Source organism: Corythoichthys intestinalis, chromosome 6 (genome assembly GCF_030265065.1).
Source record: "Corythoichthys intestinalis isolate RoL2023-P3 chromosome 6, ASM3026506v1, whole genome shotgun sequence".
Taxonomy (NCBI): domain Eukaryota; kingdom Metazoa; phylum Chordata; class Actinopteri; order Syngnathiformes; family Syngnathidae; genus Corythoichthys; species Corythoichthys intestinalis.
In genome coordinates this window covers 22,112,168-22,135,554 of record NC_080400.1, presented here as the reverse complement: position 1 = coordinate 22,135,554, position 23,387 = coordinate 22,112,168, and the positions used below count along the sequence as shown (strand labels likewise).

The 23,387-nt window shown below is 39.1% G+C and overlaps 1 long non-coding RNA gene across 1 annotated transcript in view; it reads left to right on the top strand.

The window, feature by feature from the left end:
* Positions 1-23,387, top strand: part of LOC130918099 (uncharacterized) — a 152,463-nt gene that overhangs the window by 115,429 nt on the left and 13,647 nt on the right. Inside the window, exon 2 of the long non-coding RNA XR_009063560.1 lies at positions 6,049-6,165. This is a non-coding gene — a long non-coding RNA (uncharacterized LOC130918099). The remainder of the gene's footprint in view (positions 1-6,048; positions 6,166-23,387) is intronic.

Sequence of the window (23,387 nt, the reverse complement as noted above, 5' to 3'; positions counted from 1 at the left end):
ATCAAGAGTCAAGAGTGTTATAAGTAATTTTACCAAATTTGAATGATCCAAAAATAAAGCAAGTACAGTAGTACTTCGACATACGATCGCTTCAACACACGATCTTTTAGACATCCGACGTAAAATTTGTTTCTGCGTCCGATGACAACCTTGAAATATGATGATTTACGACAGCGCCGCATTTCTTTGTTTTGCCGAAAGACGGTACTCACGGCGGATTTACTTTTGAGTGAAATCAACACCGGTTCCAAGAAAGTTAATGCCGGTGGTGAGAAAAGGAAAAAGGTGATGGTTACCTTTGAAATGAAGATGGAAATGATAGAAAAATGAGCGTGGTGTGCAAGTCTGTGAACTGGCTCAACAATACGGGCATAGAATGTCTACGATCTCGACAGTCCTCCCTCCGACCGCCGTTCGCCAGTCTTTATAAGTTAAGGTGACAATTATTATTGTGGTAACATCGGCAGGTTTTAATCATATATTTCACAACTTCTGCAACACAACACGCCTACTGTCCGCCAACAACAAAACATTAAAAGAGAAAGTAATGTTTGTACCACACTCCGCACACCAGCCACGCAGTACGTTCATGTACAGCAGGTAAAACACATCCGCCACATTAGATCCCTATCCGTTACATTATTACAGGAATTATAATTGTTAGGCCTGTCAAAATTATCGCGTTAACGGGCGGTAATTAATTTTTTAAATTAACCACGTTAAAATATTTGACACATTTAACGCACATGCCCTGCTCAAACAGATTAAAATGACAGCACAGTGTAATGTCCACTTGTTACTTGTGTTTTTTGGTGTTTTGTCGCCCTCTGCTGGTGCTTGGGTGCGACTGATTTTATGGGTTTCAGTACCATGAATGAGCATTGTGTAATTATTGACATCAACAATGGCGAGCTATTAGTTTATTTTTTTGAGTGAAAATTTTACAAATTTTATTAAAACGAAAACATTAAGAGGGGTTTTAATATAAAATTACTATAACTTGTAACTATAACATTTATCTTTTAAGAACTACAAGTCTTTCTATCCATGGATCGCTTTAACAGAATGTTAATAATGTTAATGCCATCTTGTTGATTTATTGTTATAATAAAAAAGTACAGTACTTATGTATCGTAGGTTGAATGTATATATCTGTCTTGTGTCTTATCTTTCCATTCCAACAAAAATTTACAGAAAATATGGCATATTTTAGAGATGGTTTGAATTGCGATTAATTACAATTAATTAATATTTAAGCTGTAATTAACTCGATTAAAAAATTTAATCGTTTGTCAGCCCTAATTATTATCATTATATTATTATTCCGATTTTTATTAATAGTTTATTTGTTTTGCTATGTGTAACTGCCATATGTAATAGTACCAGCAGTATTTACTAAGGATTTTGTGTAGGTTTTCAGGCTGTGGAACGAATTAATGGAATTATAATGTATTTTTATGTGAAAATCCTACTCGACATTCGACCATTTTGACTTCCAAACAAGGTCCTGGAACGAATTAACTTTATATGTAGAGGTATCACTGTAGTAATAATTGAAGCTTCAAAATCATGGTAAATCAACTGTTTTCTCTGTCCCTTAAATGTTCTTAAAAACCTCAACAATAACCTGAAAAAAATGGATGCTACTTTGTCTCCATCTTACCTATATTTACTCTACATGCTTGTGCTGTGAAAATGAAGCACAGTATATCCAATTAAAATCTTGTTGTGTCTGGATATTTTAGGACTTACAGTTTTTCTCAATTGCTGTGGTACGTTTCTCAGATCAGACTTGCAATCCTAAATAATACTTGTTCAATCCTCACAACATCACTAGTGCACACCAGAAAAGCAGTTTCTCATTCCTTTGAGCAAGTTGCAGATGTTTTTGTGCATCCATCCAAATTATTTTGTACAATTTTGTGCTGTTTCCTACATTACCAGTTGCATCTGCCATGATGGTCAAAATGCATTATCATTGGTCTCCAATGAATAGTCTCACCACCCACAAGATCTAGTCATTACTTCATTGCATAAGCCTTTACATGCAAAATGGATGAACATGTCAACATTTGCGTTCTTATTTCTTAGCATTTTCATTACTTATTTTATGTGACCTGTTTTAACCTGCCAAAATTTGTAATAGTTTGGAAAATGTGGGTTTCTACCACGCCAACATAATCAGGGAATGGTTTGCAACCCATAACAGAATGGGAATAAAGTTCCTACCACTATACTCCCTATTCCTCAATCTCATAGAAGTATTTTTCTCCACATGGAGATGGCAAATGTATGATGATGATTGCCAGCGTCACAATCAGATGACTCTCCAGGATGCCATCCATGAATGCAGCATGCAGTGACATCACAGCAGATGCCTGCAGAGGCTGGGTAAGGCATTCGAGAAGATTCTCTCCACGCTGTAAAGCAAGAGAGGACATCCGTTGTGGCCCAACAGAGAGGAACGTCAAGATGTGTAGAAAGAATAGGGGAATAATCCTGAGAGCATTTGAAGTTTAGTTGTGCTTATTGTCTTATGTTCACAATTTTGCTTACATGTTATATTTCTTTGTGATACTCAGTCTTTTGCTTTCTGAATTGCAATGACATGGTCAGTAAAGGTTGTAAAAACAGTAAACGTGTAAACTGAATCTTGTCCAGTCTCTTGCAATCGTTTTCCCATACACAAAAGTGTAACTTGCAGTTTTCATCAAAACTTAAGTACAGTACATCATCTTCAGCATCAGAGCCTTCCACCAGAGTAACTGTTCATTTGAGAGCATGACTAAGCAATTTGACTGCTGTCTGTACACATTGAAACAAGGATTTATCATTCTGACAGCACTGACATGTTCATTGACACAGAAATTTCATTTTGAGCGATAGACAAAGTATTTTGCACAGAAAACTGGCTTTTACAGGTAATCCATGTTGTTTCGCGACTTGTACGACATGTTGTGAGGATTGAACAACTAGTTTTGAGAATGTCAGTTCGATCTGAGAAACGTACCAAAGCAATTGAGAAAGACTGTAATAAAGAAAACAAAATTCGGAAAATGGGGAAAAATCTAAGGCATCTTTAGAGTATCTACCATGTGCTTACAGGCATGAAAATCTCTCACATTTCGGCGAAATTCGCCGTTTTGAAGTCAAAAAGGTTGACGTACGTGAATTGTGTAGTTCCGAGGAGAAAATTGTTAAGGGGTGGAGTGGGTTTGGGAGATTTTTTAAATGTCAGACGCTTAGTATGCAAGCGGGGAAAGCGGCACAAAGCCAAAAAAGCGCACCAGAGTGGCCAAAACATTGACTTATTTCAACAGAACAAAGGAGGGTACACTGTTGTGTCCTCTCTCTTCAATGCCAAGCTTGGCTGCATGTCGGTCGTGAATGAACACCTAAAGCGCTGTCACCCAGTTGTAATTTTGGAAGACAACAGGAGACAATTACAAGCTGGTAGATTGTCCATCTAACTAACGACATGTTTTATTGAAGATGCTAAGCCTGTCATGATATTCAATGAGTCCATATATTGTACGGTAAATAAAAATGAGGGCTGCGTTTTATCGTCGCATGCGTGTACACGTGCACGTTGATGGCATATGAGACTTGTGTTTCTTTCGCAGATGTTTATTGGTCATTAACATGCCATGGAATTAAAGTTCAAACATACAAAAGAAGGAAACACATCTATATTAAACACTGTAAATGTTAGCATTGCTACATTGAGCCTAATGGGGGAAAAAAGACAACCTACTGTAGCCTGTTATAAAACATTGTCAGTCTTCTCCAAAACGCAAACTTGCGGTTAAAAGGTCACACTTCAAACCTGAAAAATCGCTGGTTAACAGCATTTGCAAACGTAAAGAAAAAAAAAGTAAATCTATGACTGAAACCACATGCAATGACGAAAAGTGCTTTTTTTTGCGGCGTGTAAAGCTTACGGTTAGCGGTTTAACAAACGTACATACTTTCGGTGAATATTTCAAAATAAAAGCAAGTCATGTTCGTCACATAAATAACGATTTCTGGAGTTAATCTCACATACTTCAGAATTCAGATTCTACACTAAGAATAGCTTTAAAATGACATCCTTTATGAAAAATATGATTGGCAATGATTATAATACTATTATACATTGTAGTATACTATAATATTAATGCTAGATATATTTTTTAAGAATTGTTTTGAATCATGTTGGAAAGGCGAAGTGAGTGTTCTGAATCTGTTTACATTCCATTTTTTGCACTAGTTAATGCTATCAGCATTTGACATTATTGTTTATTTGTGATTTATTGTTGTTATTCACGTGTTTAATTGTACTTTAATAAAAATTTAAAGTGCCTGTGACACGAAAAAGCATGTTTATTTCATAATACACGCGGTATTTTATGCCCCTGAATGATATGGGCCGCTTGGATGTGTGTGGAAGCGATCGCTATTTTTATTTAGTTTTTTTAATCCCGCGCCATGAAAATGAGTGACCTCCGGCTTCGGTCTTGCATTGAGGAGGAGGGCGCTGTGACGTGTACGGTAGAAGACGTCCTCTTTACGCTACAGTGTACTGTTGTGTATGAGGACGAAGGATTCAGCTGATTTTGCGGATTAATACGTTTATTTTTCGCATCACGCCAGCCAAACAGCTGCAGAAAAATCATTCTGTATGAGGGAGAGGTGTATGCGCCTTTTTGGAGTTTCAAAAGGTTCCCATTCACAGTGGATATTTACTGTGGGACCATTGGACTTACGAGGAAGTGAGTAAACATCTTGTTTTGTATTATGTCAAATACGAATACAGCGATTACAAAGTAAACACTACAAACTTCCTTTAAATGAAGGACTACTTATGTTTGATCATTGATAGGCATGTAAAAAGCTCTCCTAATGCTCATTAGCAGCAGCATGTTAGCTGCTCAACAACTGCAGCCACCCTCCTCCTGGGAACGAACTGTAAATTGCTCTCCACCGGGCGGTTTGCCGATCCGCGAAGACAATTGACAACCGGGTCGTCATGTCAAATAATCCAGGATAGTTATGTGTGATTTTCCGCTTCGAAGACTTCGAAACATCACTCGGTTCGGGTTAGCAGGTCGGCTAGCTGTCACGCCTTCTGGTTTGTTTACATTCTCCGAAGCCGGGGAAGGGAAATGACATATGTCCGATTTAGGTGTCATAAAATATCGTTCGGGAGGTGCGACAATAAAGGTGAAGTCGACAGTTTTGACCATTATGGAGTCATTTTGCCATGTCGTCCTGAATAAATGCATTTTTATTATTTCATATTCCATTCAGCACAAGACTGTTATTTGTCATGACCATGCCATTTATTTAGCTATTGGGGAAAAATACTTGGATAAAAAGAATATCCTGTAAAAATAGACTGAAAAGAGACTGAAACAATGACATTTTGCGGCTCTCTTCGTCTCGTTTTCCTCGTTCTGAATAATTTCCCCTCAATGGGCTGAATAGTAAAGCCGATGAGCTCAGTCTACCGCTGACGTCATCCACCTGTTGGGGACGTTAAAGCCCTATAATGGTAGGTGTGGCTAATCAGCAGATTAAAAAACTAATTTCTCGTCATCTGTGCTTTGCTAAATTGTTGTATATAGTCGAATCATCTCAAAATATGATTCTAATTCACATAATAATGCCATTTAAGACTTTTTTTCTCGTGTCGTATGCTCTTTAAGTGTTCCAAAATGTTTTTGTGAATTAATAAGCGACATCAAAAAAAGAAAAAAAAAATTAGATTAGTTGACTAATCATAAAAATAAACGGCTGACTAATCGGGAGAAAATTAGTCGTTTGGGATTGCCCCAGTGTACCAGAACATATTTCCTCCACCCACACCCTTCTCACCTTTTTAACCCCAGACCCATTTTCATGCCTGTCTTATAAAATGTTATATGTACATTGATTTAGTTTTTGTTTCACATTCATACACAGTATGTGTCCTTCCTCTTTTGTGCGTGCGATGTCATTTCCACTGTATGAGTTTGGATAGAATGTTTTTCTTATTTAACCCAGAAGGCGTGCCATATTGTGTTGCAGACAGGTGTGTGTAGGATCATGGATGCAGATTGACCAAACAAACACGAACATACGTTGGCCAAACAAGCTGAAGAAACATCTCAACATATGTGAAAGAGGCAGCATTGGAGTTGGCAGGTAAGTCCTCTAACTCTGACCGCCCACTGTACTCTGCATTAAAATACTCTTTTATTTGACATATTTTCTATAAGGCTACTGCATACATTTAGCATTATATCAGACCATTAATGTGTCACATGAAACACATTAACACATTACATTTGTGAGTAGAGAAATGCTGAAATGATGCTTTCGAAAAGCACTTTCTAATAGTTTTTTTTTTTTTTTTTTTTTTTTTTTTGTAAATGAAGCAGTCTTCTTCCTGAATGGCACAAGCTCATAACACAGAAGCATGCTCACTTCCTGCAGTCTTTTAGCACCTGCCATAAAAAAAAAGAAAAAAAGAAAAGGAAAATAATAGACTAACTTGATGGCGAAAATGGGAAATGGGCTATCGTCAGACTACCAGAGCACTGCAGTCCACTAATCAGTTAAGGAAGCTGGGTGTGTGAGGTGCTGAGAGAAAACATTCTTGTGTGTGCGTGCCTATTGACTATGGTGTGGAAGTGGCCAACTGCAGATTGCAGGGCTCAGGGCCTTTCCGTGCGTGCCGTCGTTCCCGAGCGTGAGTCAGCTGTCTGTTAGAGGAGGGTAAATATTTAGGTCCAGTCAAGGAAACAAGTATTTCCCTTCCATTGCTGCAGAACAATAATTGCCTCCTTCTCCTGCTCTCTGGCTCTACTTCTCAGAATAGCAATAATTATCACACTTCCCTGCATTCATTTGAGGGCCTCATTGTCTTGAGTAGACTGCTGGCAAAAGAAAATGACGGCCCTTGACAAAGTTTGGGAGTATTAAGATGTTAAAAACAGTTTGAGTAAAGATGATGTCATCAACGTGTAGTCTTTCACAGTAATTTTATTCTATCTGGCTGAATCCATCTCGGACGAATAATTGTTCAAAATTTAACTGCGTTTCCACTGTTCTCTAGCAATTTGGCTTAGGTCTGTTTGTACACTATTTGGAGTAGAGGTTTTCCGGTTTAAGCATTGAGGACTTCAGCGAGAACACAAGATGGTAACAAACAACAGTGAAGAAGATGGGTGTCCTGCATAGGTGGAGTTTGACTTTTGGGGCCGGGGGCGGGGCAAAACATGTTGATGATCCCGAAACGCAGTGTCAGCAATAAAATTAACTTACGAGAATATTTATAATAATAAGCATACAATGAGCACCCCCCCCCCCCCCCCCATCATTCTTGAGAGGAATTCTAAATCAGGCTGCTTAGGCAATACTTTTCGCCAAGATTGTCATCCATTGAATATGGTACGCCCGCCGGTGTCGTGCCAATGTAGTTACCGTATTTTTCGGACTATAAGTCGCAGTTTTTTTCCATAGTTTGGCTGGGGGTGCGACTTATACTCTTATGTGACTTATGTGTGAAATTATTAACACATTATTATTAAAGTTGCACCGATACCGATACCAGTATCGGCAGGGGGCGCCGATCCGGCCCGAATTGGTGGCATCGGTATCGACGAGTACCAACATTTAGGGCGCCGATACCATCTACTGGCCTCACTTGAATGCAAATGTACTGTCTTCCCCACGTGAGCTAACTTCCCAAATCCCGATGCATGACATCTGTATGTCTTTGTCTCGAAATTACCTAACGAAATTAACTCCTTCGTCTTCAATTTTAAGGATGTAAATTACAACGCATATCCGCGATGTTACGCTGCTCATCTAACATGGCATTCACAAACGATTAACATGCGTATTAACGCCTGCTATTATAGCGCTGATGGGATCAGAAAGCTTAAAACCGTGGGAGACTAAGCAAATTCATGGTTTCATGATGAACAATGAGTGGCAAATTAAGAGCGCCGTACTTCAAACTCGTCCTGTTTATGAAAGTCAATTGTCATATGTGTTGTGCAGTAATGAGCAGAAGTGACTTCTGTGGCCAGAAAACACTTAAGCGGCGCAGCCGTAGCGCGCACACTAGATATCATCAAATAGCAACCTAGATGTGCTACATTAGATCCCACGCCATTAGCTGCGTGAGCCCAGAGCGACACGTATGAATTAGAAACCACCATGACTGAATGGAAGTTAAGCAGGCCAAATCAATCCATACCAGTGACTATAGATAATGCTGCAAATACTGTTAATTCAGTACATGTTACAGATGGACTCGGACCACAAATAGGATGTTTTGCTTATATGGTAAATATAGCTGCTAAGAGAGCTGCAGCAATCAACAGTGTGCCCCACTTTACAAACAGTAAAGATTGCTCTCAGCACTTATATACAAAATTTCTTCAGATCAGTAAGAAGTAAGCACATTAATATTATGCACTAAAATGCTTGTTTATATGATGTTGTTTTTGCTTGTCAGCAAATAATAACAATAATAATAATAATAACAGTTGTATTTTCTGTTTCAGCGCATTTAATGTATTGAATTGTATCGAAAATCGTACCAAACCATGACTTAACTGTATCGTTGCATCCCTTATACGTACATATATACATATATATTTTTTTTTAATTATTAAATTTATTGGGATCATGGAAGCTTCCACCTGGGGAAAATATATACATACAGTATAACCTGTATATACATAATATAATAAAAATATACAGTACTGTGAAAAAGTTTTAGGCAGGTGTCCTGCACAGTACTGTATATGTTTTTTTTTTGTTTTTTTTTTGCTAACAGAGTGGTATCGGAATGGTATCGGCCGATACTGCACTGCCAGGTATCTGTATCGGGCCCAAAAAATGGTATCGGTGCAACACTAATTATTATATCATTTCACATGTTATTTTGGTTTTGAAGTGACACTGATGGTTTGGTAAACTTGTAAGCATGTTCTTTATGCTACGGTTATCTGAATAACTCTTAATAGCTACGTTACGTTAACATACCGGCCACATTCGCATTTCGTTGTTCATGCATCATGTAACAATATCATACTCATATATATTATATATATTATATATATATAATATATATATATATGTATATATATTCAGCTGTTCTCTATTTTTATTTTAAATTGCCTTTCGAGATGACATATCTGTTCTTTGTGTTGGATTTTATCAATTAAATTTCCCCCAAAAGTGCGACTTATACTCCGGTGCGACTTATATATGTTTTTTTCCTCTCCGTTGAGCATTTTATGGCTGGTGCGACTTATACTCAGGTGCGACTTATAGTCCGAAAAATACGGTACCCCAGTCAAAAATTGTATCCCCTGGGCGGAGAGAAAGACTGATAGCTGTTAAAGAATAAGGATACCAACTTTGTGTTCATCTAAACAGGCTCAAGTGTCACACTGAGTAAGTTTACATACTGAGAAATTATTTTATAATTAAATATACTGTACAGAAAATAATTTTGGAACATTTTCGGTTTGTGGTGTGCCGCGAGATTTTTTCCAATGTGAAAACGTGCCGCGACTTAAAAAAGGTTGAAAAACACTGAACTAGTTAGTTCGAATAATCGAGTAATTGGATTAGGAACATCTAATTCATTGCAGAAATTTTTTTTAGAAGACGTAAAACCAAGCCTTGTTAAGATTCCGCTTTCAAAAGAGCATTAAATGCGAACACAAAATTATCGAGTGTTTCTTCAAACTATGTAGAGTTGCACTTTCATTTAAAAATATATTAAAATACCCGAGCTCAGCCTCAAATGGTATTGAGAAAATACATTAATGAGGATCTAAGTATAACAAAAGAACAATTGGCTAACTTGCATAGCAAAAGTCCGCTAGCTTGAATTCAATAAAATGATTTTTTTAAAAACTTTTAACAAATCATTCTAACACATGCTCCCACAAAAATCAGCTAAATTTACCTATAAACTAAATTACGAAAGCTTAAAAAAAAAAAAACATTAGCTTATATTGGCCTTAACAGGGAGCAGCTGGATTCAGCCATGTTAAATGAGTTATGTCATATTCACTGTTGGGACTAGACGGCAGTGTTTCCACCCAAATCGCTAAAAATAAATGCAAACACTTTCAAAACAAACCATTATAACGCCACTCTAACCAAACGAATACTCAAAATTGTATTCGACGCTTTTCTCTAATCGAATTAGTTGAGTTAATCAATTAATCGTTGCAGCACTAAATATTACTATTTGACCAAGAACTAATTCAAGAAGCCATCCCTTGTTCCAAAAAGTAGTCAAAAGAGCCTTTTACTCACATCCACGCTGCAACAGTGCACACTAAGAGCAAGAGCTGAAATACAATAGGCGATTGTGATGAATACAAAATCAATATCAGTGCCATCAAAAGAGCATGTGAAGACAGAGAAATTGTTCCGTTTTGAATAAATGGTCCACTCCTTCATAACAATCAGCACATTGATTAGAAAGCCAATACAACTCAGCTGGCCAACTAACTGGAAAAATACGAGCGCGGCCAATATATTATGCGAATTATGGTCACTTTGATGCTGCCGGACGGGCCCATTGTCAGACGGGACTCGATGTAACATGGTGACGGGGTCAGATCAAGTGCACAAGATGTGTGTGTGTTTGTGAGGGGCTGTCACTCAAAGCCACACACACAATTATTAGTGTCACGGAGATGCCTGATTCTGACAAGCTGATGAATCACCATTTGAAAGCTATTCTCTCGCCTTGTGCAAACACACACACACACTGTCGCTCACACACTCCCCAGGAAAATCTCATCTTATTTACAATAACCTGACTCTTCAGTGCGGTGAGAAGGCTATGAGATTCTTGATGACAAATAAAGTGAGTGAGAACGAGAGGCAGAGAGTGACGGCAATGTCGGCAGGCGGCTTTATTTGGGGGAGCTTCATTCCTAAGTATGCATGTTGATCCTGTTTGGCTGAAATGCAATAAAGACGAGTAGGTTTGCCGCACAGGAGCAAAGACCCTCCCAAGTCTGTCTGACTACCATCTATTTATCATCTGCGCATGGACTGTCGCTGGGAAGGAGATATTGCTTTAAAAAGTCGCTGCCGTAATAGCATTGATCCAATTTCCATACATTTTCATCGTAAATTTGATATTTTCTTCATCGGCGAACAACATAAACTATTTAAAGGGGATGGCCAACTTTTCCTTCCAACCCTAAATTTGCTTTTGGATATTCCCCTTGATGGATACTGTGGAAATAAAGCGTAAGAGGGATTCGCATGTTGGGCACCTTGAGCAATATTAACCCGGGCACACACACCCACACTACATTACGCACCCATATTAGCGGTGGAGGAGGAGATGTCCACGACCCGGGATGGTCCATTCATAAATCTTGTTCATTCAATGCCAGAGCCAACTCTTCTCAGCAATATGTCAGCCAGTAAATATTCAGTTTGTGAGCTGATGTCATGCGTTTGACCTACTTAACTGCCCATTTTTTCAGTTATACAAAATTGAATAGTAATTCAGTGAGGCAATAAACTAATGGGTTTTAGGTGTCACGTTGTTCTTGAACTACTAAAATAATAGTTTCATGTTTAAATGGAACCCAAGCATCTTGCACCTACTGTGAGTAGAGCTGAACGATACCGGAAAAAACTGACATTGCGACTTTGAAGGGGTTTGCAATATATTGCGCTATACAGTGGGGCAAATAAGTATTTAGTGAAGTTCTCCTACTTGAAAATATTAGAGAGGCCTGTAGTAGTCAACATGCATAAAACCTTAACCATGAGAGACAGAATGTGGAAAAAAAAAAAAAAACAGAAAATCACATTTTTTTATTTTTAAAGAATCAAATTAGAGTGGAAAATAAGTATTTGGTCACCCACAAACAAGCAAGATTTCTGGCTGTCAAAGAAGTCTAACTTCTTCTAACGAGGTCTAACGAGGCTCCACTCGCTACTTGTATTAATGGCACCTTTTTTTACTCATTATCGGTATAAAAGACACCTGTCCACAACCTCAGTAAGTCACACTCCAAACTCCACTATGGCCAAGACCAAAGACCTTTCGAAGGACACCAGACACAAAATTGTAGACCTGCACCAGGCTGGGAAGACTGAATCTGCTATAGGTAAAATGCTTGGTGTAAAGCAATGGTGTCAAACCGATTCCACAAAGGGCCGCAGTGGGTCCTGGTCTTTGTTCCAACAGATCCAGCACAGACAGTTCAACCAATGAGGTTTCTGCTAAAATAAGCAGCACCTGACTGTAGTCAACTGATTACGCTTGTAAAACACCAGATTGGTGAAAAGGTATTTATCTTGTTTGGTTGGAATGAAATCCAGCACCCACTGTGGCCCTTTGAGGACCGGTTTGACACCTGTGGTGTAAAGAAATTAACTGTGGGAGCAATTATTAGAAAATGGAAGACATACAATACCACTGATAATCTCCCTCGATCTGGGGCTCCATGCAAGATCTCACCCCGTGGCGTCAAAATGATAACAAGAACGGTGAGCAAAAATCCCAGAACCACACGGGGGGACCTAGTGAATGACCTACAGAGAGCTGGGACCACAGTAACAAAGGCTACTATCAGTAACACAATGCGCCGCCAGTGACTCAAATCCTGCACTGCCAGACGTGTCCCCCTGCTAAAGAAAGTACACGTCCAGGCCCGTCTGTGGTTCGCTAGACAGCATTTGAATGATCCAGAAGAGGACTGGGAGAATGTGTTATGGTCAGATGAAACCAAGTTAGAAATTTTTGGTAGAAACACAGGTTCTCGTGTTTGGAGGAGAAAGAATACTGAATTGCATCCGAAGAACACCATACCCACTGTGAAACATGGGGGTGGAAACATCATGCTTTGGGGCTGTTTTTCTGGAAAGGGACCAGGACGACTGATCTGTGTAAAGAATGAATGGGGCCATGTATTGAGAGATTTTGAGTGAAAATCTCCTTCCATCAGCAAGGGCATTGAAGATGAGACGTGGCTGGGTCTTTGAGCATCAGGGCAACAAAGGAGTTGCTTCATAAGAAGCATTTCAAGGTCCTGGAGTGGCTTAGCCAGTCTCCAGATCTCAACTCCATAGAAAATCTGTCGAGGGAGTTGAAAGTCCGTGTTGCCCAACGACAGCCCCAAAATATCACTGCTCTAGAGGAGATCTGCATGGAGGAATGGGCCAAAATACCAGCAACAGTGTGTGAAAAGCTTGTGAAAAGTTACAGAAAACGTTTGGCCTCCGTTATTGCCAAATAAGGGTACATAAAAAAGTATTGAGATGAACTTTTGGTATTGACCAAATACTTATTTTCCACCATGATTTGGAAATAAATTCTTTAAAAATCAAACAGTGTGATTTTCTGTTGTTGTTTTTTTCCATATTCTGTCTCTCATGGTTGAGGTTTACCCATGTTGACTATTACAGGCCTCTCTAATATTTTCAAGTGGCAGAACTTGACTAAATACTTATTTGCCCCACAGTATATTGTGCAGGCCAAACGGTGAACCTATGGCTGATTGGTTCATGGACACTTTCTGGAATTATGTCTTTTTTTATGTTTTTCTCAGCCATTGTGCATCAAATAATATATTGAACTAGATTCTTTCCACTAGCATAGACATGATAAAGCTGTTGTTATTCTTTTTAAATATCTGACAAAATCTTAATTGACCATTCTAAAAGAGACAGATAAGTTGGCTCGGGCATCTTGTTAGAATGTTTTATATGAAGTTTCATATGCAAGTGCTTGCTTAGCTGTTGCCCTCACAACCCATTCCCCAGAGCGGATAAATGGGGCACATTGGGACCAGCCGTGTAAACTAGCTGTAAAATACTGTATATTAATTATCTATCCAAAGCCAAGTAGGCTAAATGAGATTTTAGATTTCCCATGATTGAAATGACAGTTGCCTCGCTTAGGCACCCAACCAAACCCTTAAAGGGACTCTACAGGATTTTTAGAGTGAATTTAAAATACTTTTATACTCCATGCATGCTTACCCTGTTGACAGAGCCCTGATATTTTAACTGAGTGCATCAAAAAGAATGCGTTTTTCTTACCTTCAATAGAGAGGTTTTAGATCAGCCACTCTGAACAAACACGCCACTGTGTGTCCACATGTGTGTCCACGGCAGCAGCACTGTTTCACCAAGACGTGGCCTAGTCTCCACTTGGCAAAAACACTTTTCTAACCCATTTAAAGGAATCCACAGATAGAAAGACTTGTAGTTCTTCAAAGATAACATTGTTACGAGTTAAAATAATTTGATATGAAAACCTCTCTTGATGTTTTCGTTTTTATACAATTTGTAAATTTTAGTTAAACTAGTAGGTCGCCGTTGTTGTTGACGTCGCAGGACAGTGACCTCACAGGGTTTACGCTGCCGGGGTTCTTGAGTATGATTCTCACAACAAAAAAACATGTCATCTCTTCAAACTTTTCAATTTGAACCTGTGAGGAGCATAAATGAGCATGACAGCACTGTGTATATTTCACAAAACGAGCAGCAAAAGCTAAATGAACAGGAAAGACGGGATGAGACGAGACGAGAGTAGAACAGAACCTGTATGCTACACTGTCAAAATGTCCTACAAGAGTCGAATTTGACACCCAAAGTACTACCTCTCAGCTTGTTTTGTTTAGATGCATACAGACAGAACATACTAAAGATGCCTTAAGAACATACTTAAACGTAGTAATATCAAATAAGGGTGTTTTAAATACAGATCAACAATCTGCTTTAAAGCTACCACAAGAAAACACAATGCTTAAAAGTATGAGACACAAATTGCATGCAAAAAGTATTTTGAGGCAATGAAAAGATCATAAAAGACTCAATAAAAGCACAAATTGTAATTACTCGCCACTTTTAACCGATGTGCGCATGAGTTGGACGTCTCGCCGTATAGAAGGAACGGCGTACCGCACGCAGGCTATTTTTAGACCGTGACGTCGCATCGTAAAGCGGAAGTAAAGCCGAAGTGGGACATCATAGACCCGCCCTCGCATAGACACAACGTAATTTGTGCTACTTTTCTCCGGTAATCTTTCAAAAACGAACATGCCGATCACGCATTGCTTTTTTGGAACTTGTAGAAACGACTTTAGACATTACGACACATGAAGGATTTTCTTCATACGTTTCCGGAAACCAAAAACTCGGGAGGAAAAAATGTGAAGACCGAATCAACTTGCGCGGACTTTAACACCAGCTCGGTGAATCCGTTCACATTTCATATGTAGTAAACATTATGTTGGGTTGGCATGGTCTTTCAGAGGAAAAAGAGGTAAGGCATTTTTATATTTTTAACTTTTTTTTTAGCATAACGTTGTGCCGTACTGCTTCTGTCTGACAATGAATGACCAAAAAAGAATTACAATAGTATCTGACTGCCACTGTTACCGTTTCTGTTATATATATATATATATATATATATATATATATATATAAACTATAGTAAGGGGGAAGTGTAGATAAATTATAGAATTAAGATGTGTTATCAATGTAAAAATAAAAAGTGTTCGTTGGCTGTCACTGAGTAGCATTTTCGATCGCTACACTAAGCTAACTAAATTACCCCCAAGCACGGTCAGAGACGTAGGATAACCAGAGGATATATAAGACGGGGCTGATGGTAAAGGATAGCTTGTTGAAACAGGAGAATGTCATTGTCAGTCGCGTTGATAAAAAAGCTAAAGCTATGCTTAGGTCGGCTCGTTTTTTTTCGTCTTTTTCAGCCTTCAACACTAAAGCCATCTCTTTAACTGGACATTTTTATGTTCTTCCACATCTTTGCCAGTCAATTTGGCACCAGGCACATCATTTTCGGAGAGAATTGGTAGGATTAGCTCTGTAAACATCTCCTTCGTACACGATTTCCATTCATTTCCTTTTAGGGACAAACGGTGGCATGTCCCTACTTAGCAACAGTAGCTAATGTCATGAATATTAATGAGTGGAAGTGACGTGTTGCTTGTGGTACGCCATTGCAGAAGACCGGTAGTGTTCGTCTAGTGAGTGACAAACTGTCATCACCCTGAGCGTCCATTACGCGCTTAAAACTTGGCACCCTCCGTAGGTCAAAACTTGTACTAAATATTATAGATTTTTAAATGAATGGCAATTTTTTAGGTGTTTCTTTATATTTTAGTAAAAGAGAACAATTGTAGCTTATTACAGCCGACAAGTCTTTAAGTCAGAGGTTCCCTTTAAGACCTACTACTAACTGTTTTTACGTTTCTGGTGCTGATTTGATGGGCCAAACGTTTGTTGCTTAATGTTTGTGCGCATACAAGCATGCGTGCCATGAACGAGCTAGAGTTACGCTTTAGGCCCGAGGTGGCATTCACAAGTTAAAAATTGACAAACTTTATATATAGTGCCTTTAAAAAACTTTGACATGACAGTGCAAGAAAAGTCTCTAATCAGGCCTTTTTAAAAGAATCCCCTCTAATGGGAGCAGTGGCGCCACCAGGGGGTGGCCACTGATGGCCACCTCACCCCTATAAATTGGTTGGCCACCTCACTGGCCACCCTGCTTGCCAGTACATCGTTAGATTGTTGTAGGATCAGTTATGCATTTCATCCCAAATTAATGCATTTGTTTTCTTTTGTTAAATGTAGGGCTGTCAAATTTATCGCGTTAACGGGCGGTAATTAATTTTTTTTTTGATTAATCACGTGAAAATATTTATCGCAATTAACGCATTCGCGGTACAACTCATTCACGCATTGCCGCAAACAGCCTACAATGGCGCCGTTTTACTTATATTCAGAGATAAGAGACAGTGTCAAGTGAGTGGAGTAGATACAAGCATTCATTGCGGCCGTGCTTTTAATTGGCAAAAGCTTTGTCATCTCTCCCACAGCTACTATAAATATTGGTGATGCACGATAATACATTTTTCAACCGATATCGATAACCGATAATTTCCCGCCCCTTCCACCCGATAACAGATAATGTCACGCCGATAATTCTATTCAAATATGTATGTAAAATTTTAAAGTATACAAAGATCAAATGTTACTGTGCAAAAATGTAATTTAGTGCTATTTTTTTCCACATCAAATGTGAACAAGTAGTAAATTCCAACATCTAAACAATGGCAATGACATTGTGTAATGGTAAGCTTTTGGCAACAATTACTTAGAGAGTAAACAACAAGTTGCACAAAAATGCCTTTAAAAGTAAGCCATTCCTAACATGTTATATCACATTACTACACTGCAAAAATACCTCCTTAAAACTAGCAGAATTGGACAAAATTGTTGATTGCGCACATTTGGAGGCTAAATCAAGTATATAATTATCGGATTGCATTATCGGTTGAATTTCGTTTTATCTGCATTATCTGTGTGACGTCATAATTGCCATTATCGGCCGATAATTATCAGTGACCGATATTATCGTGCATCTCTAATAAATATTGTGGAAAGCGACATGGGTAAGAATGATAGGAGTTAATCTTTTTCTCAACACCTTGTAGTGTACCCAACACAGAGAAAATATAGCATTTGCAGCCACCACACACAGGCATGGTTGCACCACTTCCCATCATGCATTTGGGCAGAACAGTTAAGTCGCTACAGTATCATTTCCTGAAAGCTCAACAAATACACTAGATGGCAATCCTTTAAGAATTACAAGTCTTTCTATCCATGGATCCCTTTCACAGAAAGAATGTGAATAATGTTAATGTCATCTTGTGGATTTATTGTTATAATAAACAAATACAGTACTTATGTACAGTATGTTGAATGTATATATCCGTGTTGTCTTATCTTTCCATTCCAACAATAACATACAGAAAAATATGGCATATTTTAGAGATGGTTTGAATTGCGATTAATTACGATAAATTGATTCTTAAGCTGTGATTAACTCAATTAAAAATTGTAATCGTTTGACAGCCTTAGTTAAATGTACAACTTATGCCTAATATATACATAACACAATAAAACAGAATTGTTGTGGAACTCAAAATGTTGACTGGACAGTTATGGTCATTAAATCATTAGTAACATCAAATATTACACAATACACCAAAGTATATCAGTAGCTGTGTCCTTAAGTCTTTCTGATAGTTTTCCCCTGACCTTTTTACTGCAATAATGTAATGAAAACCTGAAATTATAGTTTTAAGTTTTGCCCACCCCAAGATTTTAAGTGGCCCCATCTGGCCACCCCTATGAAAAATTTCTGGAGGCGCCACTGAATGGGAGGTGATGGAAAGTCAGATGACTGACAGACCAGTGTGTGATGGAGCAGAATGCAGGGGGTCAGGTTTTGTGACCCAGTTGGGGTCTTGCGGGGCGATGTCAGGGAAGGACGTTAAAAAGAAGTAGAGGTAAGGATGAAGAGAGATCTGGACGGGAGGGGTCGAATCTGGCTGCAGGTAAGCGAGACCCGCTAGTGGGTAGGGGGGACCACGATTCATCTGTCCTGGGTTCAGACAGGGCCTCATTAGTGAGCAGTGAATTACACTCCAGACACGTCTTTATGTAGACTAATCATATTACAGCTAGCGTGCTCAGCCTCACCCCAGGGGGAGTGAGAAGGGAGGTAGGAGGAGGACTTTGAGAGGAGGAGGTTGCAGAACTTTACAATCTGATTTGTTGGGGCCAACTCAATATAATCTAGCACCTCTGACTGACAGCGTTTCATCTGTCCGTCCATCTATCTGACTGCGTGCGTCACATGACTCCTCCCCATCCCGCCAAGTCTTCCCCCATCCCTGTCCTCTTGCCCCTCTTTCCCCCGTGCCCCTCCCTCTCTGTCCGCTGTCACTTCTGACAAGCTGCTTTAATGGGCGTTGTGGCGCGTGCCTCTGACCACTGAGCACAGTCATTAACCTTCACTGGCATAATTGAATTCAAGGTTGATTGCTCGTGACCCTCCCCCCCACCGAGGTCCCTCTCAATGTACATATTCATTACAGAGCCCCTGCTCTAAATGGATTGCACAGGGAAAGCTGTAGCAATCATCCAGGCCGCTCGGCGGGGGCAGCGGCACGCCGCTCTGGGGACCCGGGACGGCGCGTGGCGCGGAGGTAGGGAGGATAAAAAGGGGAGGGGCACTAATTGCATGCTAGAGGAAGAGGATCAGATTATGAAAAGAGTGAGAGAATGAAGATGGATCTCTGTGACACTGTCAAATTAAGGGCACGGCTCGTAACGTGGCGAGACATCCAAATGTACAGTGGAAGCGGGGGAAGACGGTGGCGGAGGTGGTGGGCCGCAAGAAAGGCAGTGAGAAATGAACGAGGGTGGAGGACGGGGGAGACGAGGGGAGGCCATTGAGGCTAAGAGAGAATTGAATGTAGAAGAATGAAGTCATCGGAACACACACACAAACGCACATACAGAGCCCAGTTTGAGTGTGAGGGGGAGCATATATCATATCACCCCCACACAGCACCATCGCCATCCACCACCCCAAGCCAGCAGGTCCCTAACCCTACGCCCTCTAATAGCTGTCAGATTACTATCAGCCAAACAAGACATCCAGCCTCCCCCTGCATGTCCTCCTTCCCTCCACCTCCATACTCCCCTCCTCTAACTTCCTCCCACCATGCTGTCATCTTCCGCATGTCTCTTCATTCCTCCCCTCTCGTCCACTCCTCATCTACAGACCGCATGTAAGGATCATGGATATAAATACACGGATAAACATATCGATCCAGTTGAACTAATTTCCATCTGCCGTGTGCACTTCAAATCGTTGTGCAATGAGACGGGATGTTGTTTGATCCTCTTATTTGCGCCTCCACATAGATGAGCTATGTCATGGCTCCATTTTCATGCTCGGTGTGCAGTGAGTGATATTGATCTCATCTAAAGGCATTTTCAAGTCTGCACTTCACCTTGGACTTGTTTCATTCCCCATGCATCATGAAAACCTACATGACTGTGTTCACTGTCAAACACTGCTAAAGAGGGCAAATCACTCAACATTTTCCTCCGTATAGAAAAGTTTCTGAGGTACTTCCGCTTTATTTCCGCATTTCTGCTCGTACAATATCTCCATCCAAAACAACAGTGGAGCTGGAGTAACATTACTCATCAAAATCCCATAGAAAAGACAATTTGGAAATACAGTGGGGAAAATAAGTATTTAGTCAACCACTAATTGTGCAAGTTCTCCCACTTGAAAATATTAGAGAGGCCTGTAATTGCCAACATGGGTAAATCTCAACCATGAGAGACAGAATGTGGAAAAAAACAACCAGAAAATCGCATTGTTTGATTTTTAAAGAATTTATTTGCAAATCATGGTGTAAAATAAGTATTTGGTCTATACCAAAAGTTCATCTTGATACTTTGTTATGTACCCTTTGTTGGCAATAACGGAGCCCAAACGTTTTCTGTAACTCTTCAGAAGCTTTTCAAACACTGCTGCTGATATTTTGGCCCATTCCTCCACGCAGATCTCCTCTAGAGCAGTGATGTTTTGGGGCTTCCGTTGGGCAACACGGACTTTCAACTCCCTCGACCGATTTTTCTATGTGGTTGAGATCTGGAGACTGGCTAGGCCACTGCAGGACCTTGAAATGCTTCTTACGAAGAAACTCCTTTGTTGCCCTGGCTGTGTGTTTGGGATCATTGTCATGCTGAAAGACCCAGCCATGTCTCATCTTCAGTGCCCTTGCTGATGGAAGGAGATTTTCACTCAAAATCTCTCGATACATGGCCCCATTCATTCTTTCCTTTACACAGATCAGTCGTCCTTGTCCCTTTGCAGAAAAACAGCCCCAAAGCATGATGTTTCCACCCCCATGCTTCACAGCGCGTATGGTGTTCTTCGGATGCAATTCAGTATTCCTTCTCTTCCAAACACGAGAACCTGTGTTTCTACCCCAAGTTCTATTTTGGTTTCATCTGACCATAACACATTCTCCCAGTTCTCTCCTGGATCATCCAAATGCTCTCTAGCGAACCACAGATGGGCCTGGACGTGTATTTTCTTCAGCAGGGGGACACGTCTGGCAGTGCAGGATTTGACTCCCTGGCGGCGCATTGTGTTACTGATAGTAGCCTTTGTTACTGTGGTCCCAGCTCTCTGTAGGTCATTCACTAGGTCCCCCCGTGTGGTTCTGGCATTTTTGCTCACCGTTCTTGTTATCATTTTGACGCCACGGGGTAAGATCTTGCATGGAGCCACAGATCAAGGGAGATTATCAGTGGTCTTGTATGTCTTTCATTTTCTAATAATTGCTCCCACAGTTGATTTCTTTACACCAAGCCTTTTACCTATTGCAGATTCAGTCTTCCCAGCCTGGTGCAGGTCTACAATTTTGTCTCTGGTGTCCTTTGACCGCTCTTTGGTCTTGGCCATAGTGGAGTTTGGAGTGTGACTGACTGAGATTGTGGACAGGTGTCTTTTATACCGATAATGAGTTAAAACAGGTGCCATTAATGCAGATAACGAGTGGAGCCTCGTTAGACCTCGTCAGGCCTCGTTAGAAGAAGTTAGACCTCTTTGACAGCCAAAAATCTTGCTTGTTTCCAGTTGACCAAATAGTTATTTTCCACCATGATTTGCAAATAAATTCTTTAAAAATCAAACAATGTGATTTTTCTGGGGTTTTTTTCCACATTCTGTCTCTCATGGTTGAGGTTCACCCATGTTGACAATTACAGGCCTCTCTAATATTTTCAAGTGGGAGAACTTGCACGATTAATGGTTGACTAAATACTAAATACTAGGGCAATGACAAAATCATAGCGCACAGACACTAAGGAAACTAACCTTAAACAGATTACTGGTTTGGAATAATAAACGCATTAAACTGCTCGTTACTGAGAGAAAGTAATTCGATTACAGTAGATTACATTTAGTGACAATATTTCCTATACATTCATTGGATTATCATCATTTTGCTGATATTTTCAATCATAAATTTGTTGTCATCGAGACTGAAACTGAGCTGCTGAGAAATAGTTGATTTAGATTCATAAGTTATTGTTTTCAATAATGGGGTAAAACCATAAGCGGATTTTAAGGGGTGGCCCCCGGTGGCCGAAAAGTGTCATTGCACGAAATTGACTTTCCTTTATATGTGAAAGTTGTAAAGCAATAAAAATGCAACAAAAGTAAATTAAATTAACAAAAAAATGTTTTTATAAAGGGTCAAAATTATTTTTCGAACAGATCATGTGACGAGCACCTTAGACGGCCATTTGCTTTGCATATAATTTTCAATAACAAAAAAAATATTGGGGGAGCCAATTTTATTTTTCAAATGATTTTTTTCTTTGATTGAAAATATATTTTTTTGATTGAAGCAACTTTTTTGGGGATTGAATGGTTTATACACAAATGTCCTACCCATAATATGGCCCAAATACAAAAAAAAAAAAAACAAAAAAAAACGATTGCTTCAATCAAAGAATTTTTTTTTTTTTTTAATTAAGTGTTCAAATGCAAATTTTTCAATCTCAAATATTTTTTTCGCATTCAAAGTTTTTTTTTTATGACAGAATTTTTTTTTGAAGGGATTTTTCTTTTTGAAAATATATATTTTTTAAGCAACTTCTTTTTTTTTTTTTTTTGAATAATAAAGACAAAAACGTCCTATCCAAAATGTGGCCCAAACACAAATCAACATTACTTCGATCAAAAAAGTTGCTTCAATCAAAGAAAAATAGCTTTCACATGCATTTTTTTTTTTTGTTTTAAATTTATTTTTGTATTCAAACACAATTTTTTTTTTTTTTTTAATTGAAGCAACTTTTTTTCTGATTGAATAATAAAGACACAAAGTTACCACCATATGGGGATACCAATTTTTGACTGGGGTAACTACATTGGCACGAAGCCGGCGGGCGTACCATATTCAAGGGATGACGATCTTGGCAAAAAGTATTGCCTAAGCAGCCTGATTAAGAATTCCCCTCAAGAATGATGGGAAACAAAAAATGCTCATTGTCAACTTATTATTATAAATATTCTTGTAAGTTAATTTTATTGCTGACACTGCGTTTCGGGGTCATCAACATGTTGTGCCCCCCTTGCCCTAAAAGTCAAACTCCGCCTACACTGTAAATTCTAACAAGTTAAGTTTACTTAAATAAATTGAGGAAACCGATTACCTTGGGAAAAGTAAGTAAACAAACTTATTGTGTTAAGTAGTGTGGAATTATCAAATTTAAGTGAGTGGTACTTTTTTTTTTAAGTTGTGAGAACTTAATGTATCTTAGTAAAGTTAAATTCAAATCAAGTTGTTACAACTCAATTACTTTGAGTCGAATGAACTATAATATATTGTGCCAAAAGAAGTGGGCTTTACTTGAAATTTGTATTACTTTACTTGAGGTATCTTAGTGTAATCCACTTCACTAAAGTTGACATGAACTCAATAAAGATAAGTAAC